This window comes from Xiphophorus couchianus, chromosome 5, assembly GCF_001444195.1.
Source record: "Xiphophorus couchianus chromosome 5, X_couchianus-1.0, whole genome shotgun sequence".
Taxonomy (NCBI): Eukaryota; Metazoa; Chordata; class Actinopteri; order Cyprinodontiformes; family Poeciliidae; genus Xiphophorus; species Xiphophorus couchianus.
The window spans coordinates 15,836,585-15,851,860 of record NC_040232.1 but is presented as its reverse complement, the minus strand read 5'-3'; positions in this window follow the sequence as shown (position 1 = coordinate 15,851,860).

The window sequence follows — 15,276 nt, the reverse complement described above, 5'->3', positions numbered from 1 at the left end:
ATTATGTAGCTTTATGTTATTAAAGCTAAAGTTTAATCAGTAATACTTTTATAACAAATTTATGTCAGATCATGATTTCTTGGTTAATGTCAAGTTGTCATAACAAAGACATTTTGAATAATGTCAACTTTGTATTAAAATGTCATGATTTACCGAATGACACTTTATAACAAGAGTCATAAATATTCATGAAGACTTACTCATGTTCATGACAGGTGTTATGTCATGTTTATGATGGTGTCCTGACAGTCTTATTCACAACCCGTCAAATAAAGTGTTACCAATTTCTCCATACCAACCCAATTTGTAAATATTAACTACAATAGTTACAGTTATGATTTTAAGTTCCTGAAGAGAAATAACTGAGTTCTGTTAACCATAACAGATATCTCACCAAACCATCTTATTAGAGGATCATCTCCTCTCTTCAGGTTGCAGTGTGAAACTTTGTTGAACATCAGGGGAGCACACTTAATCACTGCTATCCAAGAAATACTATGAATATCATTATGACCATATAACCAAGAATCTTATTGAATGTCAAATGTAAATGTAGAATCTATGAAAAGGCTTTTATTGTTTTTCTGTTAGATGTGAGCATTGCTGCCATGTCTGCACATGTACTAATTTAATTTGTGACCCAATAAGTGAATAATTTTACACTCATGTTTTTTTTAATTTGTTTTAATGCTATATTCGAATCTTATGCAAGTGTTATTTGTGATAGTGCAGAATATTACTGGATTAGTTTTGATATGATTGAAACATTTTGATATAATACATTCCCGTGATCATAGAATTTGAGTGTATCAAGAGAAAACCTCTCACTGACACCAATGTTTGTCCTAGTTAAGTGTTTACACATGCAGGCGTACCCCTACACTCACAGAGCGACCCACAGACAAACAAGCTTACCACCAACGTCAGCAAAACTGGTCAACTCCCCTCACTGTAAACCCTTTCCCCTTATAAGTTAAACCACTGCAGTGAATCTGCAAAGCTCTCTGAGGTATTTGATAACACATATGTTGTTTTCACTTCATGAATACAGTGACCATCTTCTGGAGTCAGGTTTCCTTGGGGAAGAGATTTACCTATTGCTGACGCAAATTATTTTTTGTGTGTGATTGTTGCACAAGATATAAGTTGTCATTAAACACACGTATTTATAGCACTATCACAAGATTGCATATCTGTCTGGCATTTTAATGGAAGATACGTAAATAACCGTCTAACATTAACTTCCTAAGCTTCTGATGCTGTAGCATAAACAATTTGATCTAAACCAAATCACAAATCTAAAGTGTGACATATTTGGCACATAAGCACCACTGTTATACTCAAATGTCACAGTCACTCAATGACATAATCCCATTCTAACTAAGCAGAATGTCAGCACTGACAAAGACACACTCACCTCAGCATGCTGAATGCTGGAAGACGCTAAATTGCACCACGTACGTTTAGATTGATTCAGCTAATTATTATTTGACCATTTGGCGCAGCGCATCGGCCTATTGTTTTTCTAACAATACCTTTGATTCATTTTTTAATCTTATGATGTTAGCACAATTAAATCATAAATAATTCAAACTGTTTATCCTTAAGCATATTTTGTGAAACAAAACTAATTTGAAGATTTTATGCATCTTTCTACACACACTAGCTATCAAAACACAGCAATTTTGATTGAAACAGATCTAGTAATGTGGCTGCTTTCCACGTCTATGCGGAGGTCAAAAAGGCCATCCATTTGTGGATGGGCTTTAAACTATGTACTCGCTTGTGAGTGGTGGAAAGCAACATCGAGTGGTTACAATGGTCCTCAAATTTTAAAGAGACACATTCCTTTCTACCTCTGGTACAAGGAGCTGTTGGAGCTGATGGTGTCTCAGCAATAATCTGTTGCATAGATAATTCAGAGAGGAGGGGGTTAAATGCTCACCTTTTCCTGCTTGAATTTATTTATATAAGAATTATTTTTCTTCTGGTTTTGCTGCCATGTGGATTTTAAATGGCAAATTTCAGTACACAACATAAATTATGGTATTTTTGAGTGACCAAACACTCTCTATTTCCCAAACATTTCCTTGTTTGGACATGTCCAGGGTTGTAAGAGATTTTTCTTAGATTGATGAAAATATTCAGATTTTCATCACTTTTTCGAGGGACCCATTGGAATACTTAAAATGACTGGTGCAATGCAAGGAATACGACAGACTATGATTCATTTGACATCATTTGTTATATGTTATATTTATTTCCCTACACTTTCCACACAGTGTAAAAGCGATCATACTTCTCTGCTTCGAACACAGGCAAGAGGCAGGTCCTGAAAAAGGAATTACAACAAAACACATCTAAAGGCTCAGTGGGAGAAAGAACAGCAAACCAGGAATTACTGACGCACTAATCAGGTGAGTCTCATTAACTCAATGAGGAGTAAAACAGGCAACTGAACTGAGGTACTTGAGCAAAATAACTGAAGTTGAGGGCAAAAACAAACACTTAACCTAACAATGGAAACATTGAGTTGGAAAAGGCAATGACTTACCATAGCAACCAAAAAGAAGCATCTTCTGAAACACAAATTGAACTCAAAATGTCACAAAACTAAAAAAAAGTGGCAACAAACCTCACACAAATAAGAAAAATATTTTACATCCTTCATCCCGATACAAGTTCTACACGAAGTTATGGTGAATCAACTGACATGATTACCTGTGATAAAAAAAAAAATGTGCTTGGTCTCTTCAGGCTTATACCCACATAAAACATTTTTTTAAAACACCACCCTTTGTTGCACAATAAGAGACAGTATGATTTCACATTTGTAATAAAATAATACCTATTTGGGATTGTAAGTGGATGCTTTTTACAACCAAGTAATTAATTGAGCAAATACACAACTTAAACAGGATCACCAAAAATCATTGCTCCTGTATCACTTTGTTCTGCTTCAGTAAGTATTTTTGAGCCAATAAAAATACAGACCTTTGTCTTATACAATGGAGGCTGGAAATGGTATTTAAACCACTTAATAAGTGTGAAATATTTTTTAGCTATGAACAAGTGTTGGTGAGGTGGTGCTAAAGAGCCTCAATGAAAGGTAAAAATGTCTTATGTAGTTTATTTTCCGTTTTAAGGTTATCTTTATGGTTATTTTTGCTTTAAGGTTGTTGACTCCTTTAGCTATGTTTACGTGTCATCAGATTTAGAGGGCTGTTGCTTCAGGGACACACCAAACCAACTGATGTGCATCCTCTAAAATTTTAGTTTTATACTTACTATACTTGTCTTTGATCTACGTGCGGGTGGAGTTAGTGTTTACACTAAGTTAAATCTGTCAGTAGTGCGGACTAAAAACACCACGTCTTGTACTTGCGGCATCTAGACATGAAGATTAAAAATAACAGGCAGCGTATCAAGCAGTCAAGGTTGCATAAATTTCTTTACAGGACCTCAAGCCTTTTTTCCCGAGATCGCTGCAGCAATTATAACGGAAGGGAGGGCCCCCTTTTCGTTTTATGTTGGTGCAGCAAGGGCCTGGAGAGCACCCACTGTCTCCTGGCATGCCGCTCCTCATCAGCACCGCAATAAATCAATTTTCATCCTCACACATAAACCCTCCCCACCTCCTGCTCCCATTTCTCTCTACTTCTCTACTCCCACTTGGCTCCTTCTCCTGGGTCTTTTTCTGTTCATGTGATGGCTCTTAGCAATGAAACAGAGGCAGGCAGAGGTTTAAGTCATCCCAACCCTGTCTCTTTTTTTCTATAGATCTCTCTTAAGTCAAATGAAGCTGTTGGGCATTTTTACAACAGTCTGAAATGTTACTCAGGTTGACCTCAAGCCAAGAAGTCCACAGAAACGTTATTAAAGTGACTGATGGACAAGCTGTCACGGTGAAACTCTTTTGCATTCATTTATATCCCATACAGTCAAGACGAAGTCGTATCTAAGTCTGCGAAACCCCATGAGCAATGTGACAGAGGGGAAAAAAATGTTAAGTGCTCTGACATAAAATCAAGTGGGAGCTAGTATGAGACTTGCGCCTGTCAAGTGGAGCTCCCGCAGAACAATGAAAAGAGAGAGAAAACGCATTCCAGTTAGCCCCTTTCAAATGTCAGTGAGCGCCAACCTCAGGATAGGTGCTGAAGAAGAATCATTGTCACTGGCCTCTGTGTGGGAACAGCACTTGGTCAGCTTTGATCTCATCTCTATAGTAACCGCAGGGCATTTCTTTAGAATGTAAAGAAAAAGTGCATAATGATACTCCACCTTTTAAAAGATGTTGTTGGTGCCAAATGAACCGGATTAAATATTTGTCACAAGTTGGAACTGAAAATAAATGGGGTCCACTGAGTAGGAAGGTGTACATAATCATTTTGCAATCAGTGTATAAACTGTATGTGTTACAGATGTTATACAATCTTCAGTAAGGCATCATCATCAAGATGACATATCTACTAACAAAAGATACGTAACGTTTTATGCCCCACTCAGTAAAACTGTGCTCATGTGTAAAGTCATGTTCCTTTAATTCTATTTCCTTGAAGTTAAATTTCTAACTGAAGTTGTTGCCACCATGATCATAGATTTTTTACAATCCGAAATACATCCAATTTCTAGATCTATTTGGCACTTCCTATCCTGACTTCAAGTCAGTGGTGAGATTCTGGACATTCCGAAGTTTTAAAATGGACTGAAATAACACACTGTATTTCAGTGTTAAATGGTGTCTCATTGACTACATTCACACAGCTCACTTCAGATTTTTTGCTGAAATCTGATTTTGTTTTGCTACAAATTAAATGCGCTCGCAATCAGATTTCTGTGGTGGCGCAGGGGCAAAGCACAACCCACGCATTGAGGCCTTAGTGCTCGTGGTCGCAGGCCTGGTGACGTTTGCCGCATTTCTTCCCCTGTCAAACTACTTTCAAATAAAGGCCACTAGAGCCAACCAAACCTTTAAAAAAGAGACAGGATGTGCTCAAAGAATCTTACAATACCAATACCTATTAAGAAAATAGTCCAGAGTATAAATGTGCCAGAAGCACATAATTCCCTAGGTGGCTTTGTGAGACAGGTAAACTAACTATAATAATTCTTTGCAGTGGCATGTCCCCACTGGTAGTGAGGAAAGTAAACATTAACTATTTATTTCTGTTCAAGAGTTAAATCAATTTTGAAGGTATACTGTAAGTTGTGATTCCAGGTTTAATTGATAAAAGTCTGTCTCAGTCTGATATCTTTTGATGCTTTTTAGCCTAATTAACCACCACAAGGTTTAGAAAGTACACTGGTCAGCATTAAGTTTAACTGGATTACTGAAGAACTGTGTGGTTACAGCAGTGCAAAACAATAAAGTTGAAATAAAGAAAATGAAAGATCTGATTTATCATTGCAATTAAATACAGAAAATAAACTTATCAGTATTAATTCCCTTGATTATAAATGCCGTTTTAACCTGAACAATATTATCTGGAGTAATCTGGCTAACAGCTAAGTTAGCTTTAAAAAAATCATGATCATGCCAACAAGAAAAATACCCCTAACATTTAAAGGCTATACATTTACAATACTACCAGAAGAGTGAAACATCTACACTTTGATTTCACATCACTGAATTGAACACTATCATATCACAATGACTGCTGCACTGCTCTAAGCATGTTGGGTGGAGAGCGTGAAGAAAAGAGGAAACTGCATAAAACGCTTTCAAAATAAAAGCCTGAATACGTAAACATTTAACTGCTTGAAGAATTATTTATGTTTGTAATTTTTTTGCCTTTTTGCTTTACAGGCTGGTGACGAGGAGCAGTATTGGAGGATGGTCAGGCAGGTGAGTGAAGCGAGGATGGTGATAGTAACTATTACCACAACGACTGCCAAAGGAGTAGTGGAAAGGAAAAGAGAAATATCCTTGTAGGTTTCCTCCAAACACACACACACACAGGACAATGAAGCGGACCACTGGAGCCCAGGAGTCAGACATCAAAGGCAGGGTCCAGTATCTGTCAGTGGAGACTAGGGAGATAAGTCAGCATTTAAAGGAGCAAAGAACACAAAAAGACACTCATATGAGCAAAACAACCTAGTGTCAGCCTCAGGGAACCAGATCCTACTTAAAGTCCTCCTGATGAGCTGCAGCTGTGGAGCATGAACTTCCCCATCGCATCCTGGCAGAAGAGGTGAAGGAGTTATGTGAATAGGACAATGTGACATTCCTGCTGACGGTGACGGTTTATCAACTCCTTACTGGAATTGCATGTGAGTAAAGAGAGGGGATTTGTAATCTCAGATTTAACAAGTACGTATATTGTAGATGTTAAGTTGAAAATGTGTTTCCCAATTGACAATTTAAACTATTTGATGCATTATGAATGATACATTTATATGAAAAAATATTTGACATGACTTTGTAAACGTGGACTGTGTGGTGGACAGAAGTCCTTTTGTCATGGCTATCTGCCATCTACTTCACACTAAAGCTGTTCCACTGCAAGGATTGCAGACTGTCATAAAAGAGATTAATGCCCAAACCGCTGGTAGATAGTGAGGCCATATCATAGTACAGTTTAACCTGTATGTCTGTGCAACATGTCCAACTACTATCTCTACTGCAGAAGGCACTAACATTTTGACATGAGCTGTATGTCAGTCCACACCAAATAAGATTAGATATGCCCAGTGGTTCTCTTGCCCAGATGTGTAATCATGCTGGTAAAGAGTTGAAATACATGCCATCTGTTCTTGAGTAGTTTATAAACGATATTATTATCTACACACTTTCATGTTAAAACACTTATGGGTAAGTGTATCAATAAGTTCACAAAAAAGGTAGTTAGACCTTTTCAGTTTAGGCCTTACTAATGGTTGATGGATCCTGATTAATTTAATCACATATAAATAAAGTGGAAAAAGGAAACATACAGAGAATGTGCTGCTGTCAGAGTGATTGGCTCAGCCATTGTAGACTGGACTAGCTGTGATAGTGGAAGTTTGAACCTGCCAATCTCAATCGCCCTGAGTCAAACACTATCTGATTTTTATTGTAGAGAACTCAGTGATGCAGGGCTGATTTCAGACAATTCCCAAATTGCAGATTTTTTAAAATTATTATTTAGCGCACTAATTTTAAACAAATGGAGAGTGTTCATAGGGCTATTTGAAAATGGGTGAGGGGCATTATGCAAAATCGACTTTTTTGAGCTGAATATCATATTAGAATGGCACTCCTTCATCAAACAAACTCCTCGAGGGTTGCCCTGACTCATTCATCCGTGTTTGGGAAATCTTCGAATCTCACATGACATCCATTCAGGGTGCTTTAACATCTCCTCATACAGACGCTGCCAAAGCTCTGCAGCTTTGGCTGCAGTCTCCAGCTGAGCTCCCGCCCCTCCCTGAGCCTTCACCACTCAACTCCACCAGATTAGCAGCAGCAGCAACAATTACCAACCACCTGGTGCAGCTACATACAGTATCTGCTGAGCTTATTAAGCTACATTGCTCCTAAGAATGGTTGTAAATGGCATCAATAGACAGCATGGAAATTTAAGGAAAAATAGTTACTTGCATATGGTGTAAAATAACACCATGTCCCCGGAAAATGCCTAATACCAACCTTTAATCAGTGCAAAAACAACACAAGGCTGACGGAGCTTGTTGACCTTGCTGTGTAAAATGGGACAGAGGTTGCTGCTCTGAGTAGAAAGCATAATACTCTGAGTAGATATACTGGGTTTTTGGTTTCATAACAGGTGGTATCAATTGGGTAGCTCACCTCATTGCTCACAATATATTTATTTTCGAACATGTCATCACACTATGTCATCACAGCCAATCAATCTTGTAATTTGTTAGCATAACTCGAGCCCCGCCTTTTTAGAACAGGAAGTGGAGATTTGATTATGACCCTAATAAAAAGTTGATTCCAAACCTATTCAAAAAGTTGTCCGTTTTGGATTGTTGTTCACCCTCAACATCCTTACAACCAAACAGGAAACTGGTGTTTTTGCTACAGGCAAGTTCAAATTTCACCCAGTGTTGTGTTTCTTCAGAACTGAGCTTACCTCAATGTGATTGAATTTTATTTTCAGCATAGACAGATTCACTTGACAAGTATCTTTAAGCAACTGTAGGTTGCTTTGATAGTTTCAATCTTGTCTCAGGTTGGCAAAAAGTGTAGAGAAGAAAAAAATGTTTCTTTGTCCATGAGTATGTTTGAAAAAGCAAATTAGATAAGAGGATCATTTACATATTTGCCCTGATAATCAACCACATTGTACTGCAATAATGCACAGCTTCTCAGATCTTTTGTTCTGACTCACAGCACCATTCTAAAGCAAAGTTTTAAAGTATTTAAAGTTTTGCATAATTTAAAAGAAGCCAGAACATCTTTATGCAGAACTATATTAGCTCCACTCCTCTGTGTGCTCTGTACCACCGTTTCACCATGCTGGATTTATCAGATTCCTTAAGGTTTTATTTCATCACATCTCAGCAGGGCATGCACCACACAGAAACTATTTTTCCTCCCCATTAATCTCCCTGTATAGATGATGACACTGCTTCACATTCTGTTCCACTCACTTTGTTGCTCTCTGTCTCACAGATATACATCCCTGACCGGTGCCCTTCACTTTGTACCGCACTTTACAGTCCTTTACATTGAAGATACTGAAGATTAAGTCTAAATATCTGATACCATTTTTGTTTTTGCGTCCAAGGCCCCCACCACCATGAGGTCGCTTTGCCAGCTTCTTATCGGAATGTCAGGCCACTGCTTGAGTAAGCAAACAAACAAGCAGCAACAGAAGTGATGTATCAGAGAAATGCCACCCGTTGGGGATGAGCTGTCAGTTGCTCTGTTGAGCTAATGATCACTGTAGGCTGATGTGGGGATTGAGGGTCTTTAATTCGGGGCACTTTGTTTTTTTTTCCTTCTACTTTGTCCGGATCTCTGGCTTGTGGATGTGTTCTAGGATGCTTGAGGTCTCAATCACACATAGCAAGTTTTGGCAAAACTTCTTGGGTTATAATTATTGAGTATGACCTATAGTCAACTAGTTATTTATATTCTAGATAATCATTATAATTATCATAATTTTCCTACGGCTCAACATAGCTTCATCAACTCGCATCAGTGTCATTTCACGTATCATTTGATTAAATTGACTCTTTTCTTTTCAAGTGATTACAGTTCGAAAAACTAAACTACAGCCAAAAGCTTCGATATATTTTAGCCCAAAATCTCTAAAGGATGGTGTGTGTTTGCATTCAGCCCTCTTTACTCTTAAGAAATATCCAAAATGATCAATTGTCTTCGTAGATGTCCTAATCAGTAAATAAAGCCCATGTATGTGTAATTCATTCTTATTGTAAATGCATGTGTTGTGAGAAAGCCCCAGAGGTTTAGAGAGCAATAGTGAGCAAACAACATCATGAATAACCTTCTGCAGAAGTTTGCATTGGGGTTATGTTTAAAAACTCTTATCCTGAGATTTGGACCAGTCTTCTGTTATCTGGAAATAGGATGCGTATGACACAACTGCAAATTTATCAAGAGTTTGCCATCCACTTACACTGCTGACCAAAGAACAGCTTTAATAAACAATACAGCAGAGACCTCCATGGTATCTTTGGAGGAGCTGCAGTAATCCACACCTCAAATGGAATAATCTGTTGACAGGACAACAGGAGGCAGCAAACATGAGGAAGAATGTGATCTTATCAGATGATTAAAAAAAATGTGTTTGGCCTACATGTAAAATACTGTGCTTCAGAAAACCAGCAGACCAATCTGAAAACATGGTTCCTCCTGTGAAACCTAGTGATGGTTGCATCATGCTGTGGTGACCTTCAGCAGACTCAGCAAGGCAATTGAAAGAGGGTTGGAGCAATAAGACAATCGTCGAATAAACCCAATGAGGACTTGCAATGTAATTGTAATCGAACAAAAGGTGTTTCTAAAACATTTTGACACAGGAATTGATGAATACAAATGAACAACACTTTTCTGAATTACCTTTGTAAGAATTTTTTGAACATAATGAATAGTTTTCTTTCTTCATATTTATGCATCATTGTGTTTTTGTCTATGATATAAAAAACAAATAAAATACACTGAAGTTTGTGGTTGTAATGTGACAAAATGTGAATATGTTTGCAAGACACTTTGACTATTACTCAAAGCTACATTTCTTAAGTCTTCTAATACTGGAAACATTATTGAATGAAGTCCCACAGTGTAGGCAAACTGGAAACTGCTCAGTGGAAAATATTTCGCATAAGATGAAATCCTAAAAATGTCCCTGGCGGATATAAATTCCAGCTATTAGATCAGGAACATGGCAGTTTGTCAGTAGCCAGGACAGGTGTTGTTAATCCTTACATCTCGGCTGTTACGTTCACGCATCATTTAAAAAGACGAGGTCACATAGATACATGTCAAATAATTTCTGCTTTTACAGCATAATGACATACTGAATAATGATTTTTATGTGCTTCATTACCAAGACTGGAAGGACGTTGCTAAATTCAAACTTTTAATGAGGTGGTAATGCTAGGTCATAACATCAAAGCATTTTTTTTTCCATTTCTCTATTTTAACAGAACAATACGGCTGAATGTTCTATCAGTTTCAGCTACTCCCACACATTAACCTGCAGTCACACATGCTCGCCTCTGCATGCTCTCCCTTTTTGTGTGTATTTCATCTGTAAACTGAAATCTGAGACATTTTCTACTTTTATGTCCTTGTGATATAGAGACAGTATATAAATGTTCTTAACTTCAAACATTACATATTAAATGTATTTGATAACTGGGAGTGGTAATAGCTGTTTACTTTTATTGTGAATAATACATTTTGATCATTTAAAATACAATTAGGATTATGTAGATCATTTTCACATTTCACATTCTGAAAATATAAGATGACATAGAAAGAAATATGTTGTCTTGTCTTTTTTTTAAAAATCTATTTTTGTCATAAGTAGTAAGTTTGTGGATGGACCAAAGTACAGCCAATAGCTGGGAGTATGGATTATGTAGAATGTTTTATTAAATAATAAATCTGGGAACTTGCAAAAAAAAAGAAAAGAAAATGAATGGTGAGGTATCAGCAGAGATCTAGAGCAAGAGGGAATCTAACCGAAAGCGGGAACAACTGGAACAATAGAAGCATGGAGTGATGGAAAGAGAGGAGGTATGCAGAGGAGTTTGATTACTGACAAAGAACAAGTGGCTTATTAGTAACAGGGTGCAGCTGAGAGAGGGGACCAGGCAGGCAGGCTGAAGGAAAGAGAGAGTAATGGCACAGGAAGAGCAGAGGCATAAAACTAATGGGAACTGTCAAAACATAAATCTAACCATAATAAAGAATAACTAAACTCAAAGAATGAGCAAATATAGAAGCACTGACAAATAAACCAAATAACCTGGGATTTCAACAGTTTTGCTAGTTTTTGCTCCAATTTTGTCAAATATTTTAGGAGCCTTCTAATGAGGTTAAATACCGCAAGTAAGAACTATTGTTTCATGAATACACAACTTGCACATGCATCTGCAGAAGTTATACATACAGTTGTGATCAAATGAAAGTACTACCAATTTTAAATTTTAGCATTTATTGTTAGTATTAAAGTATTAAAATATCAAAAGTAGCCTAGATATCTGCTCAATTATTCTAAATGACAAATGTTTTAAAAATATGTGCACAAATGTGGTATTTGATATTTAGCAGACACATAGGTCTCCAAAGCTAAATTAAAATTGGCACCAGATTTAAAGTACTTAGTATCCAACACAATAAATAAATTAGAATATGTGTTCCAGTGAGACTGGTTTGCCAGATTAAAAATACCCTATGTAAATAATAACTTTTAAACAGGTATTAAACATACTTTACATTATTATACCCACATTTCTGTTTTCTTTATTGGTTAGATGTAATATTTTTATCTTAAATGTCATGTTTCATTAGTTGGAAATCATAATTAACAGGAAGGAAGTCTTGAAAACATCAGTCTGTGTAATTAATCTGTTTCACTTAATGAATTGAGTTTTCAGTAGTATTCTCATTTAATTTATTCAGTAGATCCATTTGTTCTTGAGAAACATGAACAACGGACTTTTTTGTAAACACAGTTTGTACTGAAGACATTTGGTCTTACAACCCCCCTTTTGGCACCAAAGCAGCTCTGATCTGTCAGGATTCGGACAAAGAGCATGCTTTGGGGTTTGTGATGCTGCCACGGAAGCAATTCATCCCTTGATCCCAGCTGATTCTGGGGTAAGGGCTGTGTAGCATGGCCTTGCTTCCAACAAATAACATCACATTTGATAAAATTTGTATCTGGAGTGTTCATAGTGTTGTTGGACACTGGTAACTGTTTCAAAGAATCTGATAGATGCAACTTGTCTCTATTTTAAAAATAAATTTGCTTCATTCCCTGTTCATCTTAACAAACCTTGTTTTTTAAGCTTACATTTGCACATTCAACTGTGATATCTCTACTTTATTTTAGTTATTAGTGTTTTAGTTTTATTCTTTATTTGTTCCTAACCTCATTATTCTATGTTTTTAACTTTTATTGATATTCTTTTCCATTTTTCTTAGCGGTTAATTTAATGTTACTAATCTAGTCTAATTGAAATACCTTCGAGTTGAAATGGTTTGTTAATCAGTCCATTTATTTTGGAACAAATTGGTTTGTGTTTATTCTGTATGTGTGCAGTTCAGCCTGTTTCAGATACCCAGAGCTCAAGTTCAGTCGTTCATCTATTGTTCTTCAATGCCACGTCTCATTAGACAGATATTCATAACAAATAATTGACAGAGACTGAGAGCAGTTTGGCAATTAATTCCTAATAATCAGGTGGTGCTGTGACTTGTAATTTGATTAAATCCCCTAATGTTATTAATAATTGCCCTTGGGACTTATTAACACTTCATAACCAAACCAGTCTACTGTTGCACGGCACCCAGCACTGTCATCGCTGTCTATTTCTTCTTTTGTCACAGCTGCTGCACAAACAGTTAAAAAAGTTGTGGGAGCTTCGCCAGTGTTTTTGCAACCAGGTGTTGTCGGTCAGCCTAATGAGAAGTCTTTATTAATCTGACTATGACAACAGATCAGCACCTTAAGAATAACTTTCCTTTTTGCTTAATATGGGTCTTAAACACAGATACAGGCTGTCAAGTTGAAAGCCTTTATATCCACCATCTCAAGGTATTTTACAAAAAGAAAGAATATATACTAAGTCCAATCATACATACGTTCCAATACATCCTTATCACCAAACATGCATCATGTTCTGCTTAAAATTGGTTGAAAACATTTTCTTAGCAGATTGCAGCAAGTCATTGACTTGCAGCGTTCAGTCCTCTTGTCTCAGTTTAAGAATTTAGGAGTGCACGCTATGGCTGCTTGTGAATAAACCATTGTAAAATAGTCTTCTTCCGATAGTTGATCTTGAACATAACATCGAACATGGCCCCTCATCCCGGTTTCTGCCTGCCTCTACTGCACCTACATCTAACTTGGCTGCTGCGGTCTAAATAAGTCAGAGTACAAACTCTGTGTTCGGCAAAATAACACATTTTTAAGCAACCTGGGGGTCCTTAACACCTCAGCAGGGATTCAGGCTGATCCTCTCCATGCCACGCCGGATTGAAGCAGTAGTTCATGAAAAAAAAACCCTGACCAAGTACTGAGTGCATTGACTGTACAGGCTTAAAATACATCGCTCTGCAAAGCGTGACAGCAAGAAAGTAGGGCTTTGGTCAATCACAAACCACCTCTGATGGATGAAGGCTTCAACTATAGAAGGGCATCCAGATGTGACACAAATAACATACATGATAAGCATAAGCTCCAGGTTTCTCAGACACGCACACCCTCACCTTGATACAGAAGGTGGCAATAAGCAGTCAAATTCTAACTGTGGGTTGCAAAAATCATTTTTGATTATAAGTGGTAAGAAAGCAAGAATGACAGAAATATATTTCACCATGCTGAAACAGAGTTGGCAGACAATTCACCAAAACCAAACTGTTGTTTTAGAGCAAATTTCTTCCTCCACACATGTAATCTGTGTTAAATATTCTATATTTTGGTTTGTGTACACTTAGTTGAATTGTCCTTTTGTTGCAGACATAAATAAAACAGTCACAGCTATATTTTTACACGAGAAAAACAGGTCAGAAGCTGAAGGACATTTTGTTGAAACGAGTTCCTGCCGAGGGATGTAAGGAACTGCTGCATTCTCACCAAACAGCTTCCCTCGAGGCATTACACCACCTCATCCTCACAAAAACTGTTCTGCTAGCTGGGCATGGCTGCAAGGTGTGTTACAAAGACAACTGCATGATGGTATTGACACAGTGTCACCAGTTTGAGTAGTACACTTTAAAGCTTAATTTGTTAGTAAATACATCTTCTTTTCTTTCATGTCCAGATTAATACAAAGTCATTGAGCAGATATATCAAAACTTGCTCTTGGAAAAGTGCTACAAACGCTATAAAATATAAGTCTTTAAATTTTGTTTTGCTGGAACAGTGAGACATTATTCTTAGAGAATTAATTTATTATGTATTATAATTATTATAAAGTTTCTTGGCATCACTGTAATTGAACGGAAACATTGATTTGTTGAAGGGCTTTTGCGATGGATAGTAGTGAAAAGACAACAGAAATTGCAATTATTTGACCTGATATATAAGATCAGATGCAGCAGATTCTATCTATCTATCTATCTATCTATCTATCTATCTATCTATCTATCTATCTATCTATCTATCTATCTATCTATCTATCTATCTGTCTATCTGTCTATCTGTCTATCTGTCTGTCTGTCTGTCCGTAAACATTCATTAAACAATACAAAGAAGACTATTTTGATAAATATCAGAATGTGGGAAGGATGTATGAAACTTTGTTGAATGAAATCTTTAGGATTTATGCTATACATGACATCCTAAAGATGTCATGTATAGCATACATTGTCATGTATAGCATGACGAAAAATAACAATACAGGACTCTTTCGAGGCCCTGTAATTGGAATGAGTACACTTTAAATCCTTTAACGAGCATCCATTGGAGGGCAAGTCTGGTGCCAGCAGCCGCGGTAATTCCAGCTCCAATAGCGTATCTTAAAGTTGCTGCAGTTAAAAAACTTTATGACATTGTCATGTCATAATGTTTCGTCATGATTTTTAGTAGAATTTAAAGAAAATGCTAAAAACGGTATAGTCCTAATGCT